Raw genomic sequence first — 25704 nt, forward strand, 5'->3', positions numbered from 1 at the left:
TAATTACATGTTTAGTTCAAGCTCATTTATCTGTGGAAGTAGTGCAGCTAGTTGGGTTCACAGACAGCAGGAGTTACAAAGTTAAAAACACTTTGCTTATAAATCGACCCAAACCTTCTCCCTCCTGATGTTTGTTGATTTGATGAAGCTGCAGCCTTTGTCTGAATTTACATCAGATTATTTATACCACTGACACCAGAGTAGATTTACAAGTGAACCAACTGTAGATGTTTGCCTCGTTTTTTGTACCTCATGCTGGGCTACATGACGGTGGAGCATTTTCTCCTTGGTTACCAATGGTTAGACGCATACATTCTCCATAATGTAATATTTAATTGCATTTTACTAATCTTACTTATGAAGTATATGAACATGAATGGCCTGACCTTATAGAAACTGCCAGTCCGTTTGATTGACGTCGCTGTCGCCTTTCTTCATTTAAAGATTCACAATAAAATGCATCCTTTCTGTTTGAGCAGAAATACTGACAAATAATCTGAACCTCACTTGTGTCAAAAACAACTGAAGAGACTTTTAAGTTGCCAACACTTTTTCTTAATAGTGTGGATAGCCTTAAGGTGGACCGGACAACAAAACTCCCACAATCACCTTAGAAACCCTGCCAGAGTCATGTCAGGGCAGGCGCGGAGCTATCGGGGGGGCTGGGGCCAACCCGGGCCCGGATGGGTGCCCGGGTCTGGAGGTGCCAGGGAGGAATGGTTTCAAGTTGCTTTAATGTCAGATTATAGACGGAGAAAGTGCGCCCTCGCCTGTTCAAAAAGGCGTATGTAATGTTAAAGTCACTGTCCCTCAATGGAATATATAGTAGTCAGTCCCAGTGACTGTTTGACTCACGGCTTAGCCAATGTTCTTCCTGGGTAAAAATGAAACGAGAAACACGGCCCAAACCGCAGGTGATACACGTGAGGGCCAGTCATTGGCCCCGCCCCCTGGCCCGACGCTGACTTGTTCCGCTAGTGTGTCGGGGCCAACATTTTACTGAAAACTCTCGCTGTTCCTCCTGAATCCCAGGTTTGATAATAACCCAGAAACTCCTTTCCAATACCCTGAAGAAAACTACAAGACTGACAAGTGTGATCCATTAATTGTTAAGACATTTTACTTTTGGACAAATCTCAAGTACATCTTGTACATCTTGATTCAGACTCAACCGATGAGTTGGTGACCTCCACTCAGGTCAGTGGTTTGTCTTCTGAAAAGTTGCAGACATTCTGATTTCAGACTTTACTTGACTTGGACCAGTAATTAAAACTAAATTCAGATATCATTTCATTTATTTTAATTGGAGGGGACAAGGCTGTAGACTGCAGAGGCACCATGCCTGCAGCCACTGTAATAAGCTGCGTCTTCATCCAAAGCCAACTGCTAAAAGTTACTTGCAACAAATTAAAACCGAGCCTAATTGAAACAGTTTCTGGCTATTGTTAGCCGTGTCCTTTTATACCACCACTTCCAAACTCATCAAAACAAAAACTGTAATTTGTGGACCTGCTTTTAGGGAAAACTGTTTCAGTTCAGGTTACAAATGTGATTTGATTCTGTCTGACAGTCAAACAAATGTCACAGGAAAGCTCTTTAATGGGTACTAACCACAATTAATTGGATGTTTGTGTTAAAGAGTGGAAAAAAGACCTTTTGGTGACACAGGAGGATGTGTGTTTTCGTGTCCATGTGCCATTTTTAGCGAAGGAATGCTGGAAACCATTACTAACTTTATTTGCAAAATGCTTGTGGGTCTGAGTTTAATTGGAAACCAATTAAAATCACAGCATGAAAACTCTTATAATAGTCAAGAGCTTGTCTACAAGAATTCAAGTTTATAGAAAATGCCTCATTTCACTAACACTTCCCATTTAGTCTACACTGAGGTTTTAATAGAGGCCGTGTGACATGAAAGGCGGCAGAGGACACAGCAACTTGGTAATGTGCAGCTCAGAACATCGCAAACTGCAAAACCAAGGATGCCCCGATTCAGCCGATGACCTTGCCAGGCGGCCAGGCATTTACGAGTAGCAGGATCCTAGCTGTGATATGTCAGCCCTACAAGAAAAAGTACTTGTGTGCTCACTTCCACCGTGACCGCGGCTTTTTTGGTTCAGCAAACAACAGCTCTTTCAAAGGTTGCACTCATTTAAGGGCTCCCAATTGGGCACTGACCTGCCAGCCTGGCAAAGTGTGCGCTCGTTTCATTCGAAGCTCTTGACTTGACTTTTTTTCTATTACAGGGAAAATGGCCAACAACAAAAACTGGAACGCTACGTGGTAGGAAGGAAATTTAAAAAGCAAACTGATTCAATTGCCACAGCGCAAAGATTTTAATTCACTTGGGCTGATCTGAGTGAATAAATATTTTAATCACTTTTTCATGTAGTGGAGCCAACATGGATGGGCTGATATTTTCAATGTTAATCATAGAATATGACTCAAATGTCAATATTTTTGGTTGTAACTATTGAACAGATTGGAAAGGATGGTTTATGGATAAAAATTGACTAATGTAATCCTATCCAAATTTGGAGATTACAAGAAAACAAATTTACATCTGACAGATAAAGACATTTTAGCTGTTAAAAAAAAGAAAAAAGCATTTTGAACTTCAGCTGAAGTAAACTTTCTGGTTGCTGAATGGACTGGAATCAAGCATTAGGGTCTTTTAAGGTTTGTTTTGTCTCCTGAATAAAAAGCTCTTAATTTTTTAAGTTCTTTTGACAGCATCATGTCCTTATCGTGTCCTAAACTGCCGTCACACTGCTGCTCCCTGTTCTGCTGTGTTTGCTGGGAAACTAATGTGTTAAAAAAATCTAAACATGACCAGGATGCTGCAGAACTTCATGTTTTCACTTCCATTTTTAAATTAAGTTTGTGTATTGGGATTAAGGGTGTGGAAGTGATTTTTTAGCTATATTTAGATGTGAATGTCACCTTATGTAAAGAAACGTGACTGCAGTGACTGGAGGATCTGCAATCAGTCCAGCATGATGGTACAAGAACTTTCTCCTACGCCATGTTTAGCAATAATCTACTCATTTTTTATTTAGCACACTCCTTAAGATGCTATAACTTACAAATACTACGGAAACAAAATTATGTTGCCATGCAGTCAGAGAATAGCTCAGCAGAGCGAGTTAAACCCTGATGCAGCAGAGGCAGGACAAACAGAAACAGGATTCTAGTCCTCAGGAGTTTCTATCCTGTGATTTATAGATGTATTCGTTCCCACAAATAATTACTGGCTTGACAGCAGAACTACAGTGATGAGGGAAATCAGCCACTTGATTCAGGTTTGTGGGAGACGGGATGTCGCCCATTTGCAGTAGTATTCCAAGGACTGAAGCTCTAAGGTGCTGAACCTGGCAACTTCAAGTGGTGGACACACATCCGCTAAGCACTTACTGCCCAGCTAATGTTTCTGCTTTGTGGTTTAACGCTTGGCTTAATGTTTTACACACTTTGCTTCTCATGAATTAATTTTTTCCAGATAAATTTTAAAGCACTTTAAATTGGCCTAGATTTCACTTTGTTTCAGTTCTGGTTCTGGAACGAATCTGTGGACCAGCAGCTTAATTAAAACTCTGTCATGCATAACGGTCACTGCAGTGGACAGCTATCTAAAAGCCATTTTCTTGTGTTTCTTGTGGATTTTTACTGGTGCATCATGCAATACACTGCCAACTACTGGCCATCCACTGCAAGTGCAAGACAAATTTTGCTAAATCCAATATGGCCGACAGACGAAGAAGCATGCCAACCAACCCAGTGCCTCCTTCCACCTTACAGGATTCTTGAAAAAAATATTATGAAATCAGGTAACCCCTAAAAACCAATAAAACTGATGCATTTTCAAAAAATTAATGATCACCTAGAAAAATTCCTAGAACATTTTCTTTTCCTTTTTACAATTTTTTCCCCACCTTGTTTATGCCTTAAGAAAATCAAAAACACTTTGGGGGAAAAAATATCCTGATGTAAAAGATCATAATTCATGATAAAGCAGTAAAAAAAAAACACCTGTAACACTTTATTTGAAGGGGTGTAAGGCATAAGACGGACATGACACTGTCATAAACATGACATAACACCTTTTATGAACATACAGAAGTCTTTATGAATGTTTATGACAGCTGTCATGAAGTGTCATTCGGTAAATAATGACACTTTTAATGCAAAGTTGCTCTAAAAGTTGCATTGAAAGTCCATTAAAAATGCCAACTTTGCATGATTTTGTAAATTATGATAATTTAATGCAAAGTTGGCATTTTTAATGAACTTTCAATGCAACTTTTAGAGCAACTTTGCATTAAAAGTGTCATTATTTGCCCAATGACACTTCATGACAACTGTCATAAACATTCATAAAGACTTCTTCATGTTTATGACAGTGTCATGTCATGTTTATGACAGAGTCATGTCATGTTTATGACAGTGTCATGTCATGTTTATGACAGTGTCATGTCATGTTTATGACAGTGTCATGTCAGTCTTTTGCCTTACACTTCTTCAAATAAAGTGTTACCTTTTGGTTTTACTGTCGTCTTTATACTTTGCAGGTTTACTCTGTCCTGTTGTTTCCATCTGTTCCCATCCGCTTGGCTTTTCTTTAGTTGGTTTTGTGTAAACTCTACAATACGTGGCGGCAGCAATAATTAGATTTTAGTTATTAGGTTTTGGTGTTAGTAGGGAAGTCGGAATGGCTTTCCACTGGCTTAACATACCAAAGTGAAACTCTACTTTATGAAAAAATTAGACGATTGTTAATACAGAAAACTAGACCTGTTTGCGTAGCTACAATCATGTTTATCTTTCTTTGATTATTTCTCTTCACATCAGCGGTCCTCATGACAAAGCAACGACTTTACCATCCGTTTTAAAAATGTACTCGATTACAGCGCCCAATAATCGAGTCATCTCTCCATCCTGCTGCTTTGATAAAACTCAATTCTCACATCCTAAATGTGAAGATAATACAACAGTTCTCTTTATGATGCATGTAGTGTTTAATTTATTAAAATGAATATTTAAAAATATTACACCTCCAGGCAGCATGAAGCATTGTAAAGGATTGAATGTGTTGGTGTTTGATGGCGAAGGCCAGAAAATTACATTTCTATAAATTGTAAAACGGCCTGAGGATGATGTTTTTCAGGCTACCCTGTAGTTCGCTTCCAGCCTGGCACTAAACAACATTTTCTGGGTTAATGTAAAACATGTATGTGTTCTTTGCTTCAAGCATTGGCTCCAATCACCTCACGTCTCTCTCCCACGTCTCCAGAAGTGGCCACCCTTTGCTAAACTTTCAACTTATGAAGGTTATATGTGGCACACAATTACAACGAGACAGCAGGAAACGGCTTTACTACTGCATATACAAAAGCCTGGGTGGGGTGAATCCAGGGTGTTGCAGTTAGTTTGTAGGTTGAGACGGCTGCCATCCGCGTTTCTGAGGCAACATGTGAAAATGAGGTCTGGTGCCAGATTGTGGAGAGCGGATGTTTGGCTTTGAAGCGGAGCAGCATAGCTGTCAGAATCAGTCATGGATGGGATGTTCCTATCCACAGCCTATTAGAGAGCTGTTTATCAATGCAGCTGCCAATCAGAGCAGCTCTTGCTTTGCCTGTTCTTATCTGGACTCTATAACTCCTACATATAGTGCAAGTCCTGTTCATTATGTGTGGCTTGTACTGCCAGATCCCGCTTCTAATGCAATGCTGGAGAAGCAGTGGGGAAGCTGTGAATGCTGTACAACTGCAATGCTCTTGTCTGAGCAGATGGCTGCAAGTGTAAGTGTTAGGAGGAGAAGAGAGTCTGACAAAACATTAAGATCCAGCCCAGAAATACCAGAAATGTTCGTGTTGCTGAAAGTGTACTACCTTGTATTTTTTATTTCCCATTTGGTTTGCAGACTGGCTCAGCCGCTCCCTAAAAGACAATCCAATCATATTTTTTACCCCTAAAGGAAGTAAGATTCTTAAAAAGTGTGGGAGCAATTTTTTTTCATAAAGGTTTCATAGCTCTAATGTCGACATCAGAAGAATAAATGCAATAATGCAGCTTTTCTCCTGAAAATGACGCTATTTTGATGGACTTTACAGCATAATAAGCTGCCCTGAAGTTATGCTTGTTAAATATGTCACCATTTATTCAGAATTACATGAAACGACTACTGTCAAACAAACAGGCCACAGATTAAACCTAAAATATATTCTATAATGTGCATTACATGCATCACATCTAAGAGATCTAATTTTCATTTCCCGTTTACTTTGGCTCATAAAAAACCTGCATACAAGAGGATCTTTATTTTAAGCATAAAGTCTATCAGATTTATAGATTTCACATTGAAATTAGGCTTTTGATTTATTTTTCCACGGGGGAATTACATTACAACATCAGCTTTGATGACCATTAAAGAAAACAAAACAATTATTGTGATATTTCTTAGGTCAAAAGTCAAACATAAAGGCTCAAATATTTGCATATATCACTTTGTGAAGCAGTCAACAAAATCCAATTCTGAGTTGGTTTTGTCAGCTTTTCCTGATACAAAATTGATACATTTTAACAGTTTGGCTGGTTTTCTAGCTTTTAAACCAAAATAGTTTGTCTAAAATTCAAAGCTGAGCTGCTCAAATGATTCTGGAGAAATATTTTATGGTCAGACAAGACAAGACAAGTAGTTTGTCTGAGAAACTCGAGGTAAAATTTTGCAGGTGTGCAAACAGAGTAAACCTAAATATTGACTTTTTTCCAAAATAAAAAGGCATAAAAAATATTTAACATGAAAAAGAGATTTAAAGGGAGACAAAACACAACAAAACCCATACAACATAATCAAACCAAAAGTCAAACATATAAACAACATGGTGCAGATAAAAAACATAAGCTCATCCTCATTCAGTATAGTTGAATATGAAATATATTGAAAATCCATTTGTATCATATTTTGTGACATTTTTAGTGATAGTGTTTGCCATCTTGATAAATAAACTCGTATGCCTGAGGGAAACAATAATGTTTTCTAATATTTTAAAATGTATCCAATAGTGCTACTGACACTAAAGTAAAACAGACGAGCCACTGCCTTTCTCACAGCTATCGCCCAATATTGCTGTGGTCTTTACAAAGTTAAACTCAGATTAATTTTGGCTATTCAACAAGTGACTGAGGTGTCATTTTACATTACCTGACTCTTGAGCCGAGCGCCTGTCAGTTTTTATTTAAATTGAAAAATCTGTCTACCTCTCCTTGTTGCACCCGGTGTAAACACTTCAAGTGCAGATATATTATTTTTATTGGCTGATTCTATTTTGCCTGGCATTATTTATCGCTTTAATCAACCCAAATAAATTATGTATATCAAATAGAGAGCTAGACCCTTTCAATCTTGTGCCGTTCAGTTTTGTGTTCCCTGGAAATCTGCAGCTCAGGTCTGATGGTTAAGCGTGTCAGTGTGCATTTCTTTATTTTAAATGTTCCCGTTTCCCAACACTTTGCTAAGAGAAGGCCTATACATGTCATTTCAGCAGGACTTTGGAGGGGCTCGCAGTGGTTAATAATTCAGGCCATGAGCTTGAGGCTTGCATCGAGGTGAACGATGCAGCGGTCTTGTTAAACATTCATGTTTCAGCTTGCCCGACTCCTGGAAGGCATTTGACCGCTACAGCGATAATTCAAAAGGTAAAGGCGTCTCATAGATATTAATATCAATTTGATGTCTGTGGTGTCAAATCAGCCCCTGCTCAACAACAGCACTGAGCTACTAATCTTGTTTTTTTCTCTCCGACTTGCTGGTGTGTGGTTGCTGCATCCAGAACATTAAAATTCACATGTTTATGTGCTGTGTTGCCAGGACAGCACAGAGTTCGTGTTCGCCGTCTGTTCAGCTCAATGAAAAAATGTCCTTCACATGAACATATCATGTAATGATTCCTCGATTATTAAAATTCCTCGAGGAAAATTATCTGCCTCGAAGCTTTGTTAAATTATGTTTTATTATTTAGCGGGTTAGTATTTATGCTGCGCAACGCTCTCACTTCCGTCTATGAGTTGTTGCTAAGTGCTAGCAGCATCATTTCCTATTTTCCAGTTCGGTCTGGGAGGATTTTATTGATTAGTAAAAATGTCTGGGTTTTTATTGTTTTTGGGGGACCGGTAAGCATCTTTAAATTGACTGGCGTGATGCCTGGAGCACCGTAGCCTTTCTCCTCCTGAAGCTGCTGCCTGGTGGCGGTGAAGAGCGCGGCAGGTGCATTTATACAGGTGAGCGATTAGACTGAACCTGTAGTTGATGCTTAACATAAGTGTAGTTTTACAGATGAACCAGAAAATAAATATCATATCATCCCGGTCTCAACCAGTGGGTGGCGCAGCGCATCGTGGAGTTGATGTTTGTGTGTGATGAACGAAGGTGTCAAAACCCGTTACTAACGCGAACACAAAAGCTATAAATATCTGAGCAAGGTTAGAGCTCATTTATTAAATTGACTTAAAATGAATACAAACTAAAAACTGGATATTTTTTATAAGCGTATTTGTATTATTAAATTTAATTTCAAATTTTTGTATACATTTTCTTCAGGTTAGCTTATAAACTGAGCTATTAGTGTTACAGGTTAACTTTCTAAGTAAGAAAAGTAACTGTTAGGGATGCTCAAATATAAAAAACTGGACTGATATTGATATCTGATAGTAACACTGCAGTTGTGTTAGATTTACCAATATTTTAGCGATTTGTTTACCCGATTAATTGTAAGAATAATTCATAGAAAACTCGATTACTAAAATATTCGTTTACAACAGCCCTGATATAACAGAATGTGATGTACTGAGAATTAGCTGGAGTCCCAGACCTTTATCCGTCTTGTGGTTTTGTTTTGTTTTTTGCACATTTCAGAGTGAATACTAAACCTGGTCTTATAGTTGATTGAAACATTTGGAAATGTAAGTGTTTTAAGTGTAGCATTTTGAATATTAAAGGTATGTAAAAACTCTCTAGCTCATTTGTTTTAGAACTAAAAACATCTTGTTTTGTTTTCATTGACCACAGTTGAGTTTACAAGTTAAGATTCATAATAACAAAATGCAGCTACTGTACCCAATTTTAACTTGAAGTTTTTGTTTTAAATGTTTACTTTTGTGACACCAAACCCACAACAAACCTCGCAATAGTAAGAAAAAAAATAATATTTTGACTGTTTCTTCTGAAAAATTATCATTATCAATACCTATAATGGATACGACTGGAGGGGATTAAAGATTTTTTTCTCTCTCTGAGACTTTTAAAGATATTGTGGAGCATTGTTGAACTGTGTCTCCTTTACTGCAGCCCAGAGCGAGCTCATCAATCATGCTCACAACACAACAACACAAATTAGTTCTTTTTGGGTGGCAGTGATTTATTAGGAAGGCAGCTGGATATGTAAGACTAAATTGTTTTTCTTCTCTTTCATAATTCATTTGATTCTCCAAACAACAATTTTTCTGGCAGGTCTTTGTTGTTCTCAGAGTTTGAATCTTTTCAAAGCTGTAGCTGGTGAAATTGTTTCTTTTTCTGTTTTTATTTTTTTTTCTTTCTTAAAACTAAAGCCTGAGTTATTAGTAACTGGAAGAAGCTGAAGGAAAGCTGAGACAGAAACAAATTAATTTTTGGTTGCCATCTTGGAATATGTCCATTTCTGAACTACTGTAACGTAACATAAATATAATCCCTGATAACGAGACAAGGAAAATGTGTCTTTCCTTCCTGTGTGTTACAATTTATAAAGGAGCAGGACTTGGCAAGTAAATTAGATTATTATAATCAACTGATACATACTCCCTCAAGACATTTTTTTAAATGAATTACAAGAAAACACGGCTCTGTTTGATAAAACTACAAACCTATTTCTTCACAAGTGAATCAGGCAGATGCTTTGACGCTGTGCGAATATCCAAACACACCCAGAGTCCCAGTTTCTGGGTTTTATTTAATTATGACCTTCCAGAAACTAGGCTGACCATATGAATACATAACTTCCAACATATTCAGACTTCATTCCCAAGCCAACTCCTACTGACCTTACAGCTTGAAGTCCATCTTGTTCGCAGCTCCCACAGATGGCAATTTGGCCACGATCACATGGTAAGGTTACATCTGAAATGTGATTATATGCAGATTGTTTAGGGTGGAAAAACAAAATGAAGGAACACATTTTAGATATTAGGAAAAGTAACCAGAAATAATGTGTATTTCAGTTAAAACCTTCGAAAATGACAAAACCGAGGAAATCAAACACCAACAAACAAAGCTGCATTTCTGCAGATGCATATTCAGTCAGTGGACTGGATCATTGCAAATAATTTTCAGATAAGAAATTAAGTGACACAAAAGGTTGAGGGAACGGTAATAAATTCCTGTGACTGCAGGAATTGCTGAGCTCCTTTGACTGTAAGCACATTTTATTGCATCTTAAATAAGCTTTTCTGTTTTTTCCTATAGCTTCAAATACTTCAATTTCATGCTTGGAAACAGCCCTGTATGCTACAGTTTGAGTATTGTTTAAAAAAAAAAGAGGCCACGGTGTATAGGTCTACCTGCTTTAATGAATTACTGAGTTGTTTTTATTTTTAAATAAATAAAAAAGGATAAAAGCCTTGGTGCTGCGACAAGTTGAGGCAGCCAGAAAGCATTAACAGATGGGCCAGCGCTGTGGCTTTTTATCAAATATGCTGACAATAGAAAATAATATAGAATATTCCAGCCTAATTCATCTAATGCAGTTGTGAGCTGGAGTCCAGAAGAAAAAAAAATAGTTCAGACTCTTTTCTTTTTATAGCTTCTTGTCTGTTACCTTTAGCCATTCCAGATTCAGCATGAATTGCTTTGAATGGATCTTAATCTATTGTAATAATCACTGTTCTATACAATAGCCCATAGTTGGACATTTACTGAATTAATTTCTGTCTAAAAGGGGCAGTAGAGGTGGTGGACTAATACCACTAATACCACTGGAAAATGAAAAGTCGAAGCAGGTCCGATATGCAGTAAGTGCCTCACATCTGCAGGGATTTGATACAACAACAATCATAGCTGCTTATTTTATAGTTTTAATAGTTATCTCTGCTCTCAGGGGTTCAACCAATCAGCACCATGTAAACATGAATGGCACTCCTGGATTGCCTGCTTTGCAAAACCAGTCAGGTAGCATTGCGTCTCGGTGCTTCAGCTTCTCAAGCCGCATTTTGTTTCAAATACGTCGGATATGAAAAAATCTCAGAACAATGAACAGGCAGGGGGCCACTGTACAGTGATTCATATCCAAATGCCAAAAGGCATAACTTCCGAGCAGCAATCAATAAAAGTATTAAATTTATCTCCATCTAGCTAAAGAGAGAACGACAATGAGTGAGAGCCCAAACGCCAAAACAGAAAGTCAAATGAACTGCGTACGTTTAAATTTTGTGTTTTTAAGTTGCAGCTTTATGTCTCAAAGATTGAGATTTATTTAATCATAAAAACATCTAAAAATTAAACTAGTTGTATAGCACATTTCAGCAACAAGATAGTTCAAAGGGCTTGATATTACATGACAATAAACATTAGATTTTGTCAAATGTCCTCATCAAAACCATCAAGAATAATCATAATTAAACACATTAAGTACGTCAATCGATGTTCCAGCTGTTTTTCCATCAGGCAATTCAAAGTAAGCTTTTGTTTTAGCCTCGATTTAAAGGAGCTCAGTGTTTTGGCTGTTTTGCAGTTTTCTGGAAGTTTGTTCCAGATTAGAGGTTTATAAAATCTCAGTGTTGCTTCTTCATGGAAGACCTGGGAGGTCGTTGATGTATTTTGGTATTCAGGTGATAGAAGGCCGACTTTGTTATTGTCTTTCTGTGTCTTTGAATGTTCAGGTCTGGGATGATCATTAGTTTCTGGCTGCAGTATCTGAGGTGAATGTGGCGACTCAAAGTAAGTTCATTTCAGTTCAACTTTACGGATACTGGAATCAGAGTGTATTTTTGATTCATAAACGGCCATCGCTGCTGGTCGACTGAATTCCCCTTTTGGTTTCTGACTGACAACAAGCTTCTTTTTTTTAATACTGTGTTTTGTTTTACAATTTTATAAAAATATTTTGCACAAAGCAAATACCCCCATGCAAACTTCTAGCTAATACTTTTGAAAATGAAGTTTGACGTTTGGTTGAGTTGGTTCTTTGCACATCTGCCAAATAAAACAAGGCAGGAATTAACTGAAATTTTCTTATGGATCAAGGTAATTTTAGAAAAGAAAAAATGCAGCAGAGGTAGCAAATCAAACACATAATGGTTATAAATAATTCTTATCTGTTAGAACATCATTAAAGATGTCTTTTTTTCCTCACACATTCAATAATAATTACATATTTGTCCTGTAAAAGACAGAACCGTACGTATCTGAAGATGCAGACTCAAACTGCAGAAGCCTAAAGCTGAATTTTACCCACAACCAAACCAAAACCACTTGTTTGACCCTGTGATCTGAAGTGCAGATAAAGCAGCTTTATGAAAAAAGGAGCTTCAATTTAAAGAAAAAGCCGTCAAACTTGGAAATGCAGACGTAGGAGGCTTCACGCAGAGGCCGGGAGGAACAAGGGCATTAGAGGAGATATCCATCACGAAGATGACGCCTCAGGATTGTCTTTAAGCTTTCTTGGGGTTGCACACATAAATTAGCCTGAGCCCAACTCGAATCAGTCAATTATAGTTGCTGCTGTGATTAGTGTGTGGACACAACCATTTTGTAGGAGTGGGATTATACCTGTCAGCTGAAAGAGGACCCCAACCTTCACCTTTACAAGGTGAAAATCTTCCCTTTAGCGCAACGTGGAAATGAAACACTGAGCCTCCCTTAAGGGCAAAGCATTAAAACAGCTTTCAGTGGCTTCTAATATTTTCCTAGCTTGAATAAAAAATATCCAGCTTTCAAGAGAGATTACTTCATTTTCTCCAGTTATCACAGTCATGTTTATAGAGTGCAGCTCAATAAATTTAAATATCATCAAAAGTTTATTTAGTTCAATAGGCAACTTGTGGTTTAGTGCCTTGCCTAATGAACACAGCTGAATTCAAACTAATAAATGTCTTCCTGCAGTTCATAGGGTCTTCACAGAGTGATATTATGACAATTTATTTTGTTAATTTTGATGATCAGCTAATGAATTGGTTTCCTTCATAACTAGAGTATCATTAAACATTAATAAAAAAATATTTTAACACAGAAATGTTAGCTTCCTGAAAAACATGTACAGTATTAAGCAGTTAATCCATGGTTGAGCCTCCTTTTGGGGCTGGACAATAAATCAATTATATTTATTGTGACAAACGTGATCAATATCTGGTAGAATATTCAATATGTGGGATATTCACTGAACTGATCCAGAACCGCACAGCATTCTGGGAGATGTAGGCAGAACAGAAGCTGTAGCTACTCAACCTAGCTGAGCAAGGTTGGTGGAACCAACTCACTCACTCTTTGGTTACCTAGCAACCCACTCACTCTTTGGTTACCTAGCAACAACCTTTTGAGTAACTGCCACAGCAGCAGTTTATGGTTCCGTCACTTTGCCTCATAGGTGCTTAAAAATAAAAACAATGACGTTGAGTGAAAACTGTGGATAAAACAGGAAAGGTCACAACACCAGTTTGTTGTCTAAAGCATTTCTGTTTTAAAAGAAAACTACTTTTTTATTTGCCTCATGTGATATTCTGACTTTGTTTCCGAGAAACAACTAAGTCGCCTTAATTATTGCTTGAGGCAATAATTATAGACACACAGAAATAAAGTCTTAAATTATATTACTGTAGGTGTAATGAATCTATATAACATAATGGGTTTCACTTTCCAAACTAAATTACTGGACATAATGAAGAGGTGAACTAATGTATCTGCGCACAGTTGTGTTAAAGCTGCTCACAGGGAACTGAAACCGGGCCTGGGCCATCAACCATGAATGTATGTTTCACTGTAGAACATGGCAGGTTTTCACAGGACTTGGGAAACTCAGAGTGTACACCATGCACACTCTGTTCATGGTGTAATTTCTGCCATTTGGTGAATGTGGGCAGTGTAACTTTCACGCCCTCCTTCATTTTGTGCTCTGTTTTTGGAGAGATATCCAGTGGAGGTTACTCGCATGCTTTAGAATAATGATTTTTGATTTAAAATATAAAAATGTGTAAAGGTTCTCTGTGTTTTCTCAGCTTAGTCTGATCTCTCTTCTTCTTCCTTCCTCTTCTAGAGTCATCTAAGGCTGCTCATGTCTCTAAATCCATTGTTTTTGTTCTTTGACCACCTTCGACAACCACCTTCACCCTCAAACTGATGCAAGCTAACGTAACTCCTGAGGGAATTACCATGTGGGACCTAAGCTCTTTACCTTACGAATTGCATTGTCTGCCCAAACGTGGATGCTGTGTTTCTCACACACAAGCAAGAAGTTTATATAATTAACTTTCAAAGACTTTGTTGAGCAAACTACCCATTATAGAGGAAAAGGGGAGCTAAGTTGTAACTGCAGGGAATTAATGTAATGACACAAAAATACCGGAGCTGAGAGGTGGCCCCGGAAAAGCCGCTTCTTATTTCAAACAGTAATGAAACTGAATTATAAAGCTCTGCTAATCTCTTCCACAAAAGACTGGAAGCCAAAGCTACAGGTGTGTCTGAGCCCTCTAACCACCATGCAAGTTCTACACTGATTTATTTTTCCAGTCATGTACTCGCACAAAGAATCCTACCTATTTGCTGCAAATACAGGCTTCCATCGAAGCGTCTTAATGCGTGGCCGCTGTAAAAATAGCAAAGAATGAAGAGCAACTTTCCTCAGATGTGATACTTTTACTTTTCTCCAGCTCACCTACAACTATAGGTTGAGTTAAAACCACTTGTTGTTCCCCCAGGGGTTGGTACAAGTTGTTTATCTGAGTGCCAGGCAACACCTGTTAAGATTCCCATAAGTGGAAATGAAAAGTAGTTTCATTTAAGCTAACAATCTCATTTTGACGATGTAGACCTCCAGAAGTTTTCAAATAATCCTTAATTACTTGTAATGTTACTATTGATTTCTAACGTGTCAAACCTTGAATGTTAACTTGTATTTTTGTTCCCCTCCTCTGTGACTCCCCCACTCAGCTCCTTTAGACTAGCCAACAGCAATTAGCAAACGTCAGGTGGAACTGAGAATCTGCTGAGATCATCAGTGAAAATCTGGTGAAAAATAAAAATAAAATGTTAAATACTTGACAGAGGATGGATGTAGTGATGATGTCCTTGACTTTCTTAAAGAGACAGAGAACCAATTTCAAGGTGTTAAATTAAAAAGTTAAGTCATGTTTGATACATACAGTATTTTTATAACAACTGATTGTATTATAAATGGCAATATGTGCCTGGAATATCCATAACACTGCCCCTTTAGTATGTGACAATAACATTACATAGCTTCCCTTGTATCTGAAGTCTGATTCTGATTGGTTAATTAGTCCCTCATGATTACTCCTCCCCAGAGGCACCGCTTTGCAGCTGGAGCCGCAGACCGAACCGAAGCTGCTGTCACACTGCTTTGTATCCTGGTGTGCATGTTGGCGCTTTGAAGAAAGATGCATTATACCGGCCTAAACCTGAGGAAATTAAATACATTTTGTGGAGTAGCAAGTCCTGCCACAACTTTTAATTGTACTTATGGATCTATTATAACTGGTATTTTCATTTTCCCCTGATGCTACTGTCCCTGCTGCTTTTCTTTCTATATTTCAGGATCAACAGACTTCTTGAAAATTACGTTTAGGGACGTTTAGCAAGAAGAAGTAATCTGAAATGTGCCATACATAATTAAATTTTAATGAATGTTTTTGAAAATTTTGTTTCCAACATCAGAACAGGCAGAAATGTTCCACAGTCCTGCATAAGATTAAGTACCTAATGTTTACTCTGAATCACTGCAGCAGTATCTGAATGCTACACAATTAGTATAAATGCTCTGACTTGTTAAGTGATTTAACATCCAAAGGCCCAGCGCCTGTAGAGACCAGCACTTCCTAACTGGAAACATACTGGTTCCATGAAAGGCTCCCGTTCTGTTCTGGAAACTCTCCTACCCAAAGCAGGCGGATCAAAGCTCGTTTCATCCCACCTTTTACTTCCTAATCTTACATGAAGGTAGGCTTCAGAAGTCTGAATGAGACTGCTAAATCTCTTTCTTTACGAGTCTGAAATATTGCAAAAACCTTGTTAAGTTTTTGCGTTTGATCAAATAATATTTTGAGCTTTTAATTCCGAGTCAAAGAAAATTCCCGTTTTCCCTGTCAGTAGTAGTTTGTAGGTTAACTGGCGTTTGGCTTTGCGATGCATTATTCTTATTTGTACGTCAGTCATTGGGGAATAGATATGTGTGTGTTCATTATTAAACATAATTCATGATTCTTTTTATTAGTTCTTAATAATTCTGATTGTAAGTTGATTCTGAAACTGCACCAATCAAAAGAAATATTTATTTTTCCAACATGTTTATGGAACATAAACATGTTGAAGAGGCTGCAGCTCAGCAAGTGAAGCAGAGATTTTGATTTAGAAAATTGATTTTATATTGCCTTGTTTATTTTTGTAAAGTGCCTGGTGACAGTACGTTTCATAAATTACTGCAAAAGAAACTGAACTGAAAATGAATTATTTAGTTAAATGGAAATAGAAATAATGTCAATTGAGTCTTTATGACAGCGTGTTAGTCGCAGTATATTTTATTTTCTTAAGTTTTCTACAACACCGTTTTACAGCTCAAAACTTTTTTCATCCCAGAAATATTTATATACCAGTTAAGTTTAGGAGACAATTTCCACAAAGGAGCAAGTTGATCTGGTAAATTTTCATTTGATTAATTTAGCATTTAATCTGGTTGTCTTTGATGTTACACTTTTAAAGATGTAAAATATTTAAGTGGGAGAAAAAAATTAAAACCAGCAGGATCTTTAACACTGTACATACAAATATGTAATATTCCAGTTAATTAAATATATCAGCTCTTATAAAGACATTTAATATCTGAATCAATGTGTGTGTTCATTTTAGTGTGCACACTTTAAAAGGGAAATATGCCGGTCATGAGTAAAATCTTTTCTGCTGATTATTTCGCCTAGCAACAAGTGATTGAACTGTTCACTCAAACTGCTTCTCTCCACACAGCGATGAACCGTGACATTTGAAAAGCAGCCTTTTGTACGCAACATATATTTGAACCCGTATATGAATCTACGTGGGGAGTGAGCCGCACACTGCGTGATTCTCTAAATTTGGTTCACGGCAACAGCCGTCAAGGGGGAAAGATCACAACTGTCAGAGGCTGTGAGGAAGAAGTGGAAAGGGGGGAGAGGAGCGCACACCATCCTGCAGATGCTGCTCACATTATTCAGTATGGAGGAGCCCCTCAGCATGTTTATACTCATTCAGTGAGACAGCTGTGGGCATCTCCAGCCTGCCTATGCATGTGTTTCTCCGAGGCTCTCGGAGTCAGCCCCATTCATCATCCTCCAACAGCCCTGCTCTAATTGGGCCGCATCCCCACCTGCTGTCACTCACCGCCTCCTCCACATTGCGCCGGAAGAGATACAGATGTACCTGGTCCGACACAGCCCTGTCGCAGCACACCTGTCCCTGCATTTGAATCTCATATGTGGGCAGCTGAACCCGGCAGCTTCGCCGCGCACACTCGAGGTGCGGCTCTTTGCTTCTCGCCCGCTACACACCTGCCTTTGCCTTTCTCCCTCAGCGGTGCGGGAGCCCGGTAATGATGTGGCCCATCATTTAAAGCGGAGACAGGGTAACAACCCTTCAGGGCTGGAGCTAACATCAGGGGTAACTCTGACCTACAGTTTGGCAAGGACATTAAATATTTCTCCTTCATTGGGTGGAATGTATTTTAAAGTTTGGCAAGAACAAGTTTCATAATAGCTCCTGTCTTGTTTGAGTGGAGCCTGCCTTTTCAGATAAAAAATGCAGATACCCTCTTGCTACCAAGAACAGCCAGAGGACATCTAATGAGCCTTTGAGATTTCCTTGCTAAACCTGCCATAAAATGTCCCACTGCATGGAGACCTAGCTTCAATTTGTTTAAAAAGAAATTCCCCAGTTTCAGATTCAGCCATAATAGACAAGACGGCGACGAAAAGTCTCGTTTGCTCAATTTGACTTTATTAATAAATAAATAAAGGATTACCACTTGTTTGCAACGGTAGATTGGTCTGAGATTTGAAACGGCTTGAATTTGTCTACTTGGGCTAACCAAGAGAGAGATTTGCATTTGTTCAGGGTGTTTCTTTCTTTATTCTGCGTTCTTTGCACTTAAACCCCCTGTCAAACATTTCAGACTACTTTGTCCTTCCCCATTAGTTGCTGACAGAAGCAAAGAGGTTTAGTTTTATGTAAGAGCAACACAGATTGTCAGCGACGCTGGCGACACCAACTGCTTGGCCATCCTCATGCATCATTTAAAGATATATGTCCCATGCCACGTCTATCCATGTGTCCTTTGGTTTTCATGGCCCAGTCGCTGGTGTCCAATTGTTCTGAAAAATACCAAACGCGGGCGTTACAAAGAATGTTAAAGCTGCACATTCAAAGAGCAGTATTAGAGCAAATAAATGGAAAAGAGAAAAAAGTGATGAGTCTTAACATCCTAATTATGGATGCCATAAATCTTCAGAGTATCAAGCTTCACACAGTTTAGTTTTCTGCTCTTATTTTCAGTGTTTGACCAAACTTTTTTATTTTCGTCTCTTTATAATTCAACAGGTTATTTGAATTAATCTGTTAGATATACTTTACATTCATTTATAAATCAAATCATTAGTTTACTCCAGTGCAAAAGAAACCATACGTTTAGAAAGATTTTTTAAAAAGTAATTAACTGTAAATGCCGAAGTTAAAGTAGCTTTTTGTCTTTGATCAACCTCAGATGCTCGTCTTGGACCAGTTCAGTTCAAGGTTCTCCATTACATCACAGTAGAGCCAGCTGAGGTCAACCTAACTCACCTGGTCCTGTAATAAACAGTACAACCTTTGGATTAAAACATTCCAGACCCTATTAAGACAACAACCCGCTTTTGAAACGGCTGCACTTAAAGTCCCAGGGAAGAGAAAATCAGTAAAAAAAGATCTTTCCTTATCAACTCTCCTTGACTGGAGAATAATTTTGTTTATGTGGAAATCAGCACTTTCACCCAAAGCTGGCTAAAGACCTGACCCTTAAAACTGACCCAATATGCAAAATCCACATTTTGCGCCTTTTTTTTTTTTACTTCCATTTGGGTTTCCACTGCTTCTAAAAACAGGACAAGTGATAAAAAAACAAACAAAAAAAACACCCAGTCGTTTTATGGCAACCTCTCGATTATTAAGTCACAATTAACGGGCACTGCGTCGTTACCTAGCAACCCAAACCGAGTCCAGAACGTTTGATCAGCAAGTTTTACGAAGAACTGAAAAATCTGAAATATTAATCCTGATGTGTTTTAACCTATCACTACATAGTAAATCCTTGGAGCTGTAACTTCTGACTGTGAAAGTATGTTTTAAAAAAAATACATATTCCATTTTAATATTTTTACATATGCACTTTTGTGTGCTTAATTGTTTGTTATCCACTTATTTTCTTTACAGCGGTCTTGAGCTGGCAGGTTAGATGGGAAGAAAACAAGAAAAGTTATGTTTTCTGGGTTTTTTTTCTGTAATCAGTGTTCTGTTCTTGGTGGATGAAGAAAAGCATAAAAAAAATAGCTGGTGTAGCAGCAAAACAGCAAATGAGACAGGAACAAACTGCTTCATGGATTTTTGAGTCTTTAATATCAAAGTGGAAAAACTAACGAGGTACAACAGGGATTTGACAGTCGTACCCCGACAGCTGAATGTGCACAAAGAAAGAATGTTTTAGAGTCACCATCAATTATCAACCTTCTCCAAATAAAAAGTCCCTCCCAGCCGCACACCGTCTGTCTCTCTGCAGCAGTCGGTATGCGAGAGGACTAGTTCACCACGGATGGGTTGCCGATCCACTGCAAAGTTAAAAAAACAGACATAAATTTAATTTAAAATCTACCCGAGAATTAATTACTCTGGCATTAAAGCTAAAATTAGGAGCCATGTTAGCTGGTCTCACTCAGGCCTAATGAGGTCTCTTCCAGCTACTCACTGATGAGGCAATGTCAACTGGGCTCTGCAGCTACAAGGAAAAGACGGAATGAAAATAATAATGGATAAAAATCAGATTTTGGAAACATCAGGTCCTTGAGGCCCCCCTTTAAAAACTTCAGGATGAATAAATGACTATCAGCTCTGCAGCAACTAAAGCAAAGCTAAAGGTTCCAGCGATTGAAGTACTCAAGAGTATTGCACGGACAGCAGATTATAACCATCCCATGAAAGGGCATCGCTTGCTAAAGAACTACTCTGACCAGAGGAATCTCAGGAAAAGACTGAACCAAAGGGGAGGAGGTTGAAAGAATGAAATTATCTTGAAAAGAGTCATAGGGGACAAATTAACCTTCTGTTGAGAGCCACATGGAAACTTCTCCCCACTTCTAAAATTTAATTAAATGTTTTAAAAAAGTGCCCACTCTCTTCAACTTCATAATTTCTACAATATTGGGGACTAATTCAGGTTTTATTGGTGCCCTACCTCATAAACCACCCAGTTCTTTTATCTGCCATAGGATACCTTTATGAAGGTCATGGAGCAAATGCCCAGCCGCCATTAATCAGTCCTTCGCAAGCTGTCAGCGGCGCATGGTTTGAAGCTAATAGACATCAATCAGACACTCAAGCTTTCCAGCTAAGATTGCTGTGACTTATTCCAGACTAGAAATGTTTCTCTGGTCCTCCTATCTTGATGCAGCTTACATCATAAAGCTTACTTTGCCCGGGGAGGATTCAGCAGAGGAGACGAGTCAATGTAAAAGCCTGGTGCAGACAGGAACACCAAGGTCTGCTTTCTATTTTTAGTTGCAGAAGTTTTGCAGGTTAAGCACCAACTAAACTGCTTGAGGACATGGGGACAGAGTCTGAGACCTTACGGTTTTATCCGGCAGTTAAGATGGTTGCTATGGTTTGAGAACAGAGACAACAGGATATATGACATGATAGACTTAGGAGAGTCAAATGCAGAGAGTGGTTCATGTGACGCCAGGAGACCCTGATGAGGTACGGGGAGAAAATGGTGACAAAACCTTAAGACACCATGACATCTTCAATCACATTTCGTGAACAAAATTTTGTACCTTGCATCTTGAGTTCCTGATTTTACTCGTAAGAAAACCAAAATAGCTTTTGTACAATGTCACCGTCCCATAACAATCCAAACACTGATCATTTGTGTGACTGCCTTCACTCTTCGATTACGTCGTGAATTTGCCACGTCATCATTCCAATAAGCTCCTACAGTCACATTTATTACTTTTCTCCAAGATCTTGTAGAGATGATGGATAAGAAAGCAGCTGCCCAACGTCTTCTCAATTTAATCCACATGAATCCTGACATCGTCATCTTCGACTGTACCCGTGTCATGAGGGAAGAAGAAATTCAGCGATGGAATAACCTGATCATTTAGGACATTCAGGTAGTCAGCTGACCTCATTCTTTGGGCTCATATGTTTTAAATAAAGACTTCACCATCTAGGACAGAGGGTGTAATGAGTGCATCACTTCATTGCCTTCCTATTCATCCTGATCAATCTGGAAAAGCGTAAATCTGGACTCATGACTTTCTGCCATTGCTCTAAAGTCCTGTCTTTACGCTTCTTTGCAAACTAAAGTCTTTTTCACATTGTATGTGTGGAAATGCCCTCATTCTTAAACATGGCAATGTATTCTGCCGTTTTATTTCACAAAACCAAAAGCTCATCTAAAGTGAGTCAAGATTTTATCAGACTACATTTCTGTTCCAAACTTTTCTTCCAGTTTTTACTAATGCAATGGACGCGTCCTTTGCATGCATCATGCAGCTTGACCCTTCTGAAAAACATTTACATTTTCAAATAACCATTTGCTGTGTCTTTAAGAAGTTATAGCCTACTTACTGCAGCAGATAAAGAATCCTGTTGCCAGGTGAAACAATTATTCATGCAGTAATTATCCACTGGAAGACTCTTACCTGTCTGTTTTGGTAAATCCAGGTGGTGACTCTTTTATTTATTTTTTTGCTTGGTGAAAATACCACCACCCACAGAGACACAGAGGGAAGCAGGTCAGGTGCAAGACAAACCTTAATTTGAGGGAGAATTGTTGTTAAATCTGCTCTGTAATTAAGAAATATAGTTACTGTTTGCAGTACTAACGCAATTTAACTAGATTTGATTCATTACAAATATATTTCCATCTGTTACATATTAATATACATAAAAAGAGAACCAAATGATGCGACGCATTGAAGGCAATTTAAAAGCGATCATTAGACTTTAAACGAACTGCAGTGGTACAAGGCCCAAATACCTTTCAAGCATTTAATTACACAAAGACTTTTAATGCGACCATATGGTTCTGCCACACCCTGTCTTCTAACTTTCCAGACAGTGAAGTTTGAAATGTCAATTTTTATGTTTTAGGCTACATAAACATAAAAACTCGGCTGCTTCCTGGAGACAACATTACAGATTAAGTGATCTAACCATAATGAGGCGTCAGCTGCACAGACAAAACACAGGATGTTGACTTTGATGTTAAAAACACAGTGCAGTCGTTTCAAGTTGCTTTGATGCAGAGTGCTCTGTCGGTACTGAGTGTTTGCTGAGTCATGTAGTAAACTGAGAGTCTCCGCATCTGTGAGATGCACCACATTTGTTATCCTCGCTTTCCCCGTGTGTAAACTGTCAGCTAGTGTGGCATATGTTAACTGAGCGTAAATGTCAGTAAAGACTGCAAGGATTCTTAACAGATTAATGAGGTCACCGTAGAAACACATTGTTAAAGAAGCAAAGTTTTCTGATTTTAGCAATCGCATAAATCAGCCAGTGATGAAGGAGCAGCAGCAGGTATGACTGGAAGACAGGAAATGCACACAAAAAATCATCATGTTTGTGTTTTCATGTCTCGCGTCAAAAATTGTCCATACACCTCTTAATATTTCATATCATGTCTTGTTCCAAGCATAAACTTCAACATATTTTGGTGGCGAGTTTATGTAATCAATAAATAGTATTGTAGACAAATGAAAAAAAATAGTTTTCCTCCAATTCAGGTGAATAAGATTCTCTTATAAATTCAGGTAAAAAAAAATATCCAGAGATGAGGCCTAGAGTCACTTTGACAGCAAAAACAAAGATTTTAAGGGGTGGAATCATATTTTACAGGCTCATAGTGTCAATTAGCACAATTGTTACTGGCAAAGAATGGTACAGCAGCTGAAGCAGGACATGTTCTTACTGCTTCAACACCCTCAAGGCACCTTAAGAGGAGAAAACCACTTACGAACACAGACTTGACACACAAGTGACCTATCACAGGTTCACGGCCAAATCAAAATGGAGTCACCCTGTTACTACTAGCAAAAGAAATAACCAGTAACCCAACCAGATTTTAACTGGTGTTATCCAACACAAAAGGTCACAGCAACAAGTGGTCCACTACCACAAAGCGTTGCTCCACAAGTCAGGTAACCAAGCAAGTGACCAACTCAATATGGAGAGCGACACCCACAACACCATCACCCTTTCCATAATCCAGCACCATACTCAAAGTTACTGCCGTCTCTCAGCCAGCAACACCAAAAGGGGGTCAACCAACAGTGAGCCATGTCTCCACAACACCAAAAGGTCACGTCACTGCTTTACAACGTTTCTCTGGGATTCACCTCATCACATAATGACCAACAAAACATGGAGTCACACCCAAAACAACCCCAGCATGGTCCATACTCTTAAGGGATTCAAACAAAACGTGGGCCATTTCACAACCAGGTTCAAAGCACACTTTTTCCTTCCACTGAACTTAAAGCTGGAACAAGACCGCTCACTGCCCACCGGACAAACCAGAAACACTCGCCATTAAAGAGGGAGACGAGTTTAGACGAAGCTTAAACACACCTGTTATGTTTGGAGGCCAGGACGAGGTAAAAGCAGAAGTAGGCAAAGAACTCTTAACAGCGTTTATTCGGAACTTGCTCAGCAGTCCAGTCACATCGGGTATTTTCCTCCATCTTATCTCTGCTCTTCTTCTTCTCTTCCCCCGTCTCTGCTATTCTCGTACACCACCTAGTGGTAGACACAACATTCCCCTCTTACTTGAAAACATTGCATGTACCCATTTAACATATGATTGAACATCTACCTCATTTAACGGTTTATATGTCACAAGTGTAACCTTAGCTGTAATGAAAGCAGGGTAATTACTTAAGTACACAAAACCAAACAAATATATTCAGCATCCTTGTACTTTATAACTAAAACTCCAAGTTACTATGGACCAGAATTACCAAATGTAAAATAAAATCCAGGTATTTGAACCCAGTTTGAAACATGAGAATTAGTTCACCTGAACCCTAAACATGCAACACAATCATTTATGTATTCATTTATTCTTTTTCCTTAACCTGGCTGAAAGTCCTTGAACCATGCAGGTCTAGCAACAGTTCTAGCACTTTTCCTTTGCACCACAGGGTCATGCTTTTCTGGTTTTGTTATTTTACATGAGATACCTGCAGAATAGCGTGAAAGTCTGGCAGCATTCCATCTTTTTTTGTCACTGAGTACATAAGTACTTCCTCCAATCTGCTTTTCAACAGACAGCGGTGGAGTGAATCTTGATGAGCCTTTGCGAACATGATCAGGTCTTCTTACCCTCACCATTTCTCCCGGTTTGAATGTTGGTGTCTTTGCTCCGCGGCGTTTGTCAGTGTACTGTTTATATTTCTCTTGTTTCTGTTTCACTGTTTCTTGGACTATAGTGCATTTTCTGCTTTTTTCTGGAGTTGGGAAAATGTCCACTTTTGTTTTCATCCTCCTGTTGTGTAGTAGTTCTGATGGAGATACTCCAGTTGTGTTATGTGGCGTTGCTCTGTAGTTTTGTAGGAAATCAGTTATTGTAGTTTTCCAGTCTTTCCGCATATGTTCAGCAGTTAGGATTGTCTCCTTAAGAACTCTATTCCACCTTTCAACAGCACCATTGCACTGTGGATGGTACACGCTTGTACGCAGATGAGCTATTCCCCTTTCTCTGAGAAACTCTGCAAAAGAGCTGGAAAGAAACTGCGGCCCATTATCGGTGACTATGTAATCAGGGTTCCCCTCTCTGCTGAAAATAGAGCGCAGAAATGTAATAACAACATCAGTAGTTACAGTGTGAGAAAACGCCACCTCTGGCCATTTACTGTAATAGTCCACCAATGTCATAGCAAATCTACATGAAGAAACAGCAGTTTCAAAAGGACCCACAATATCCAGGGCCACTTTCTCCCATGGTCTGTTAGGCAGTTCAATGGGTTGGAGAGGAGCAGGAGCAGTTTGAGCAGATTTGTCGTTCATTTGGCAGGTCGTACATGAAGAAATAACAGACTGAACCATTTTGTCCATCTGAGGCCACCAGTACAGGTCGCGAAGTCTCTGTTTTGTGCGAACAACACCTTGATGTGTTTCATGTGCCAGATGAATGACAGTAGCACGTAAAGTAACAGGAACAATGTATCGGTGTT

The 25704-nt window shown here is 38.7% G+C and overlaps 1 long non-coding RNA gene across 12 annotated transcripts in view; it reads right to left on the reverse strand.

Moving 5' to 3' along the window:
• Positions 1-25704, reverse strand: part of LOC103471534 (uncharacterized) — a 99645-nt gene that overhangs the window by 19157 nt on the left and 54784 nt on the right. For 4 of the 12 annotated variants that reach the window (XR_014089308.1, XR_014089310.1, XR_001776963.2 and 1 more), the window contains 2 exons: positions 20184-20246; positions 19848-20079 (listed from right to left, as the gene is read on the reverse strand). This is a non-coding gene — a long non-coding RNA (uncharacterized LOC103471534). Of the gene's footprint in view, positions 1-10074; positions 10151-18200; positions 18595-19847; positions 20080-20183; positions 20247-22173; positions 22285-25704 lie in introns of those variants that run through there. The other 8 variants (XR_534665.3, XR_001776962.2, XR_534663.3 and 5 more) reach the window with 5 other exon arrangements.

The sequence above is a fragment of the Poecilia reticulata genome, chromosome 10 (genome assembly GCF_904066995.2).
Source record: "Poecilia reticulata chromosome 10, P_reticulata-male-v2, whole genome shotgun sequence".
Taxonomy (NCBI): Eukaryota; Metazoa; Chordata; class Actinopteri; order Cyprinodontiformes; family Poeciliidae; genus Poecilia; species Poecilia reticulata.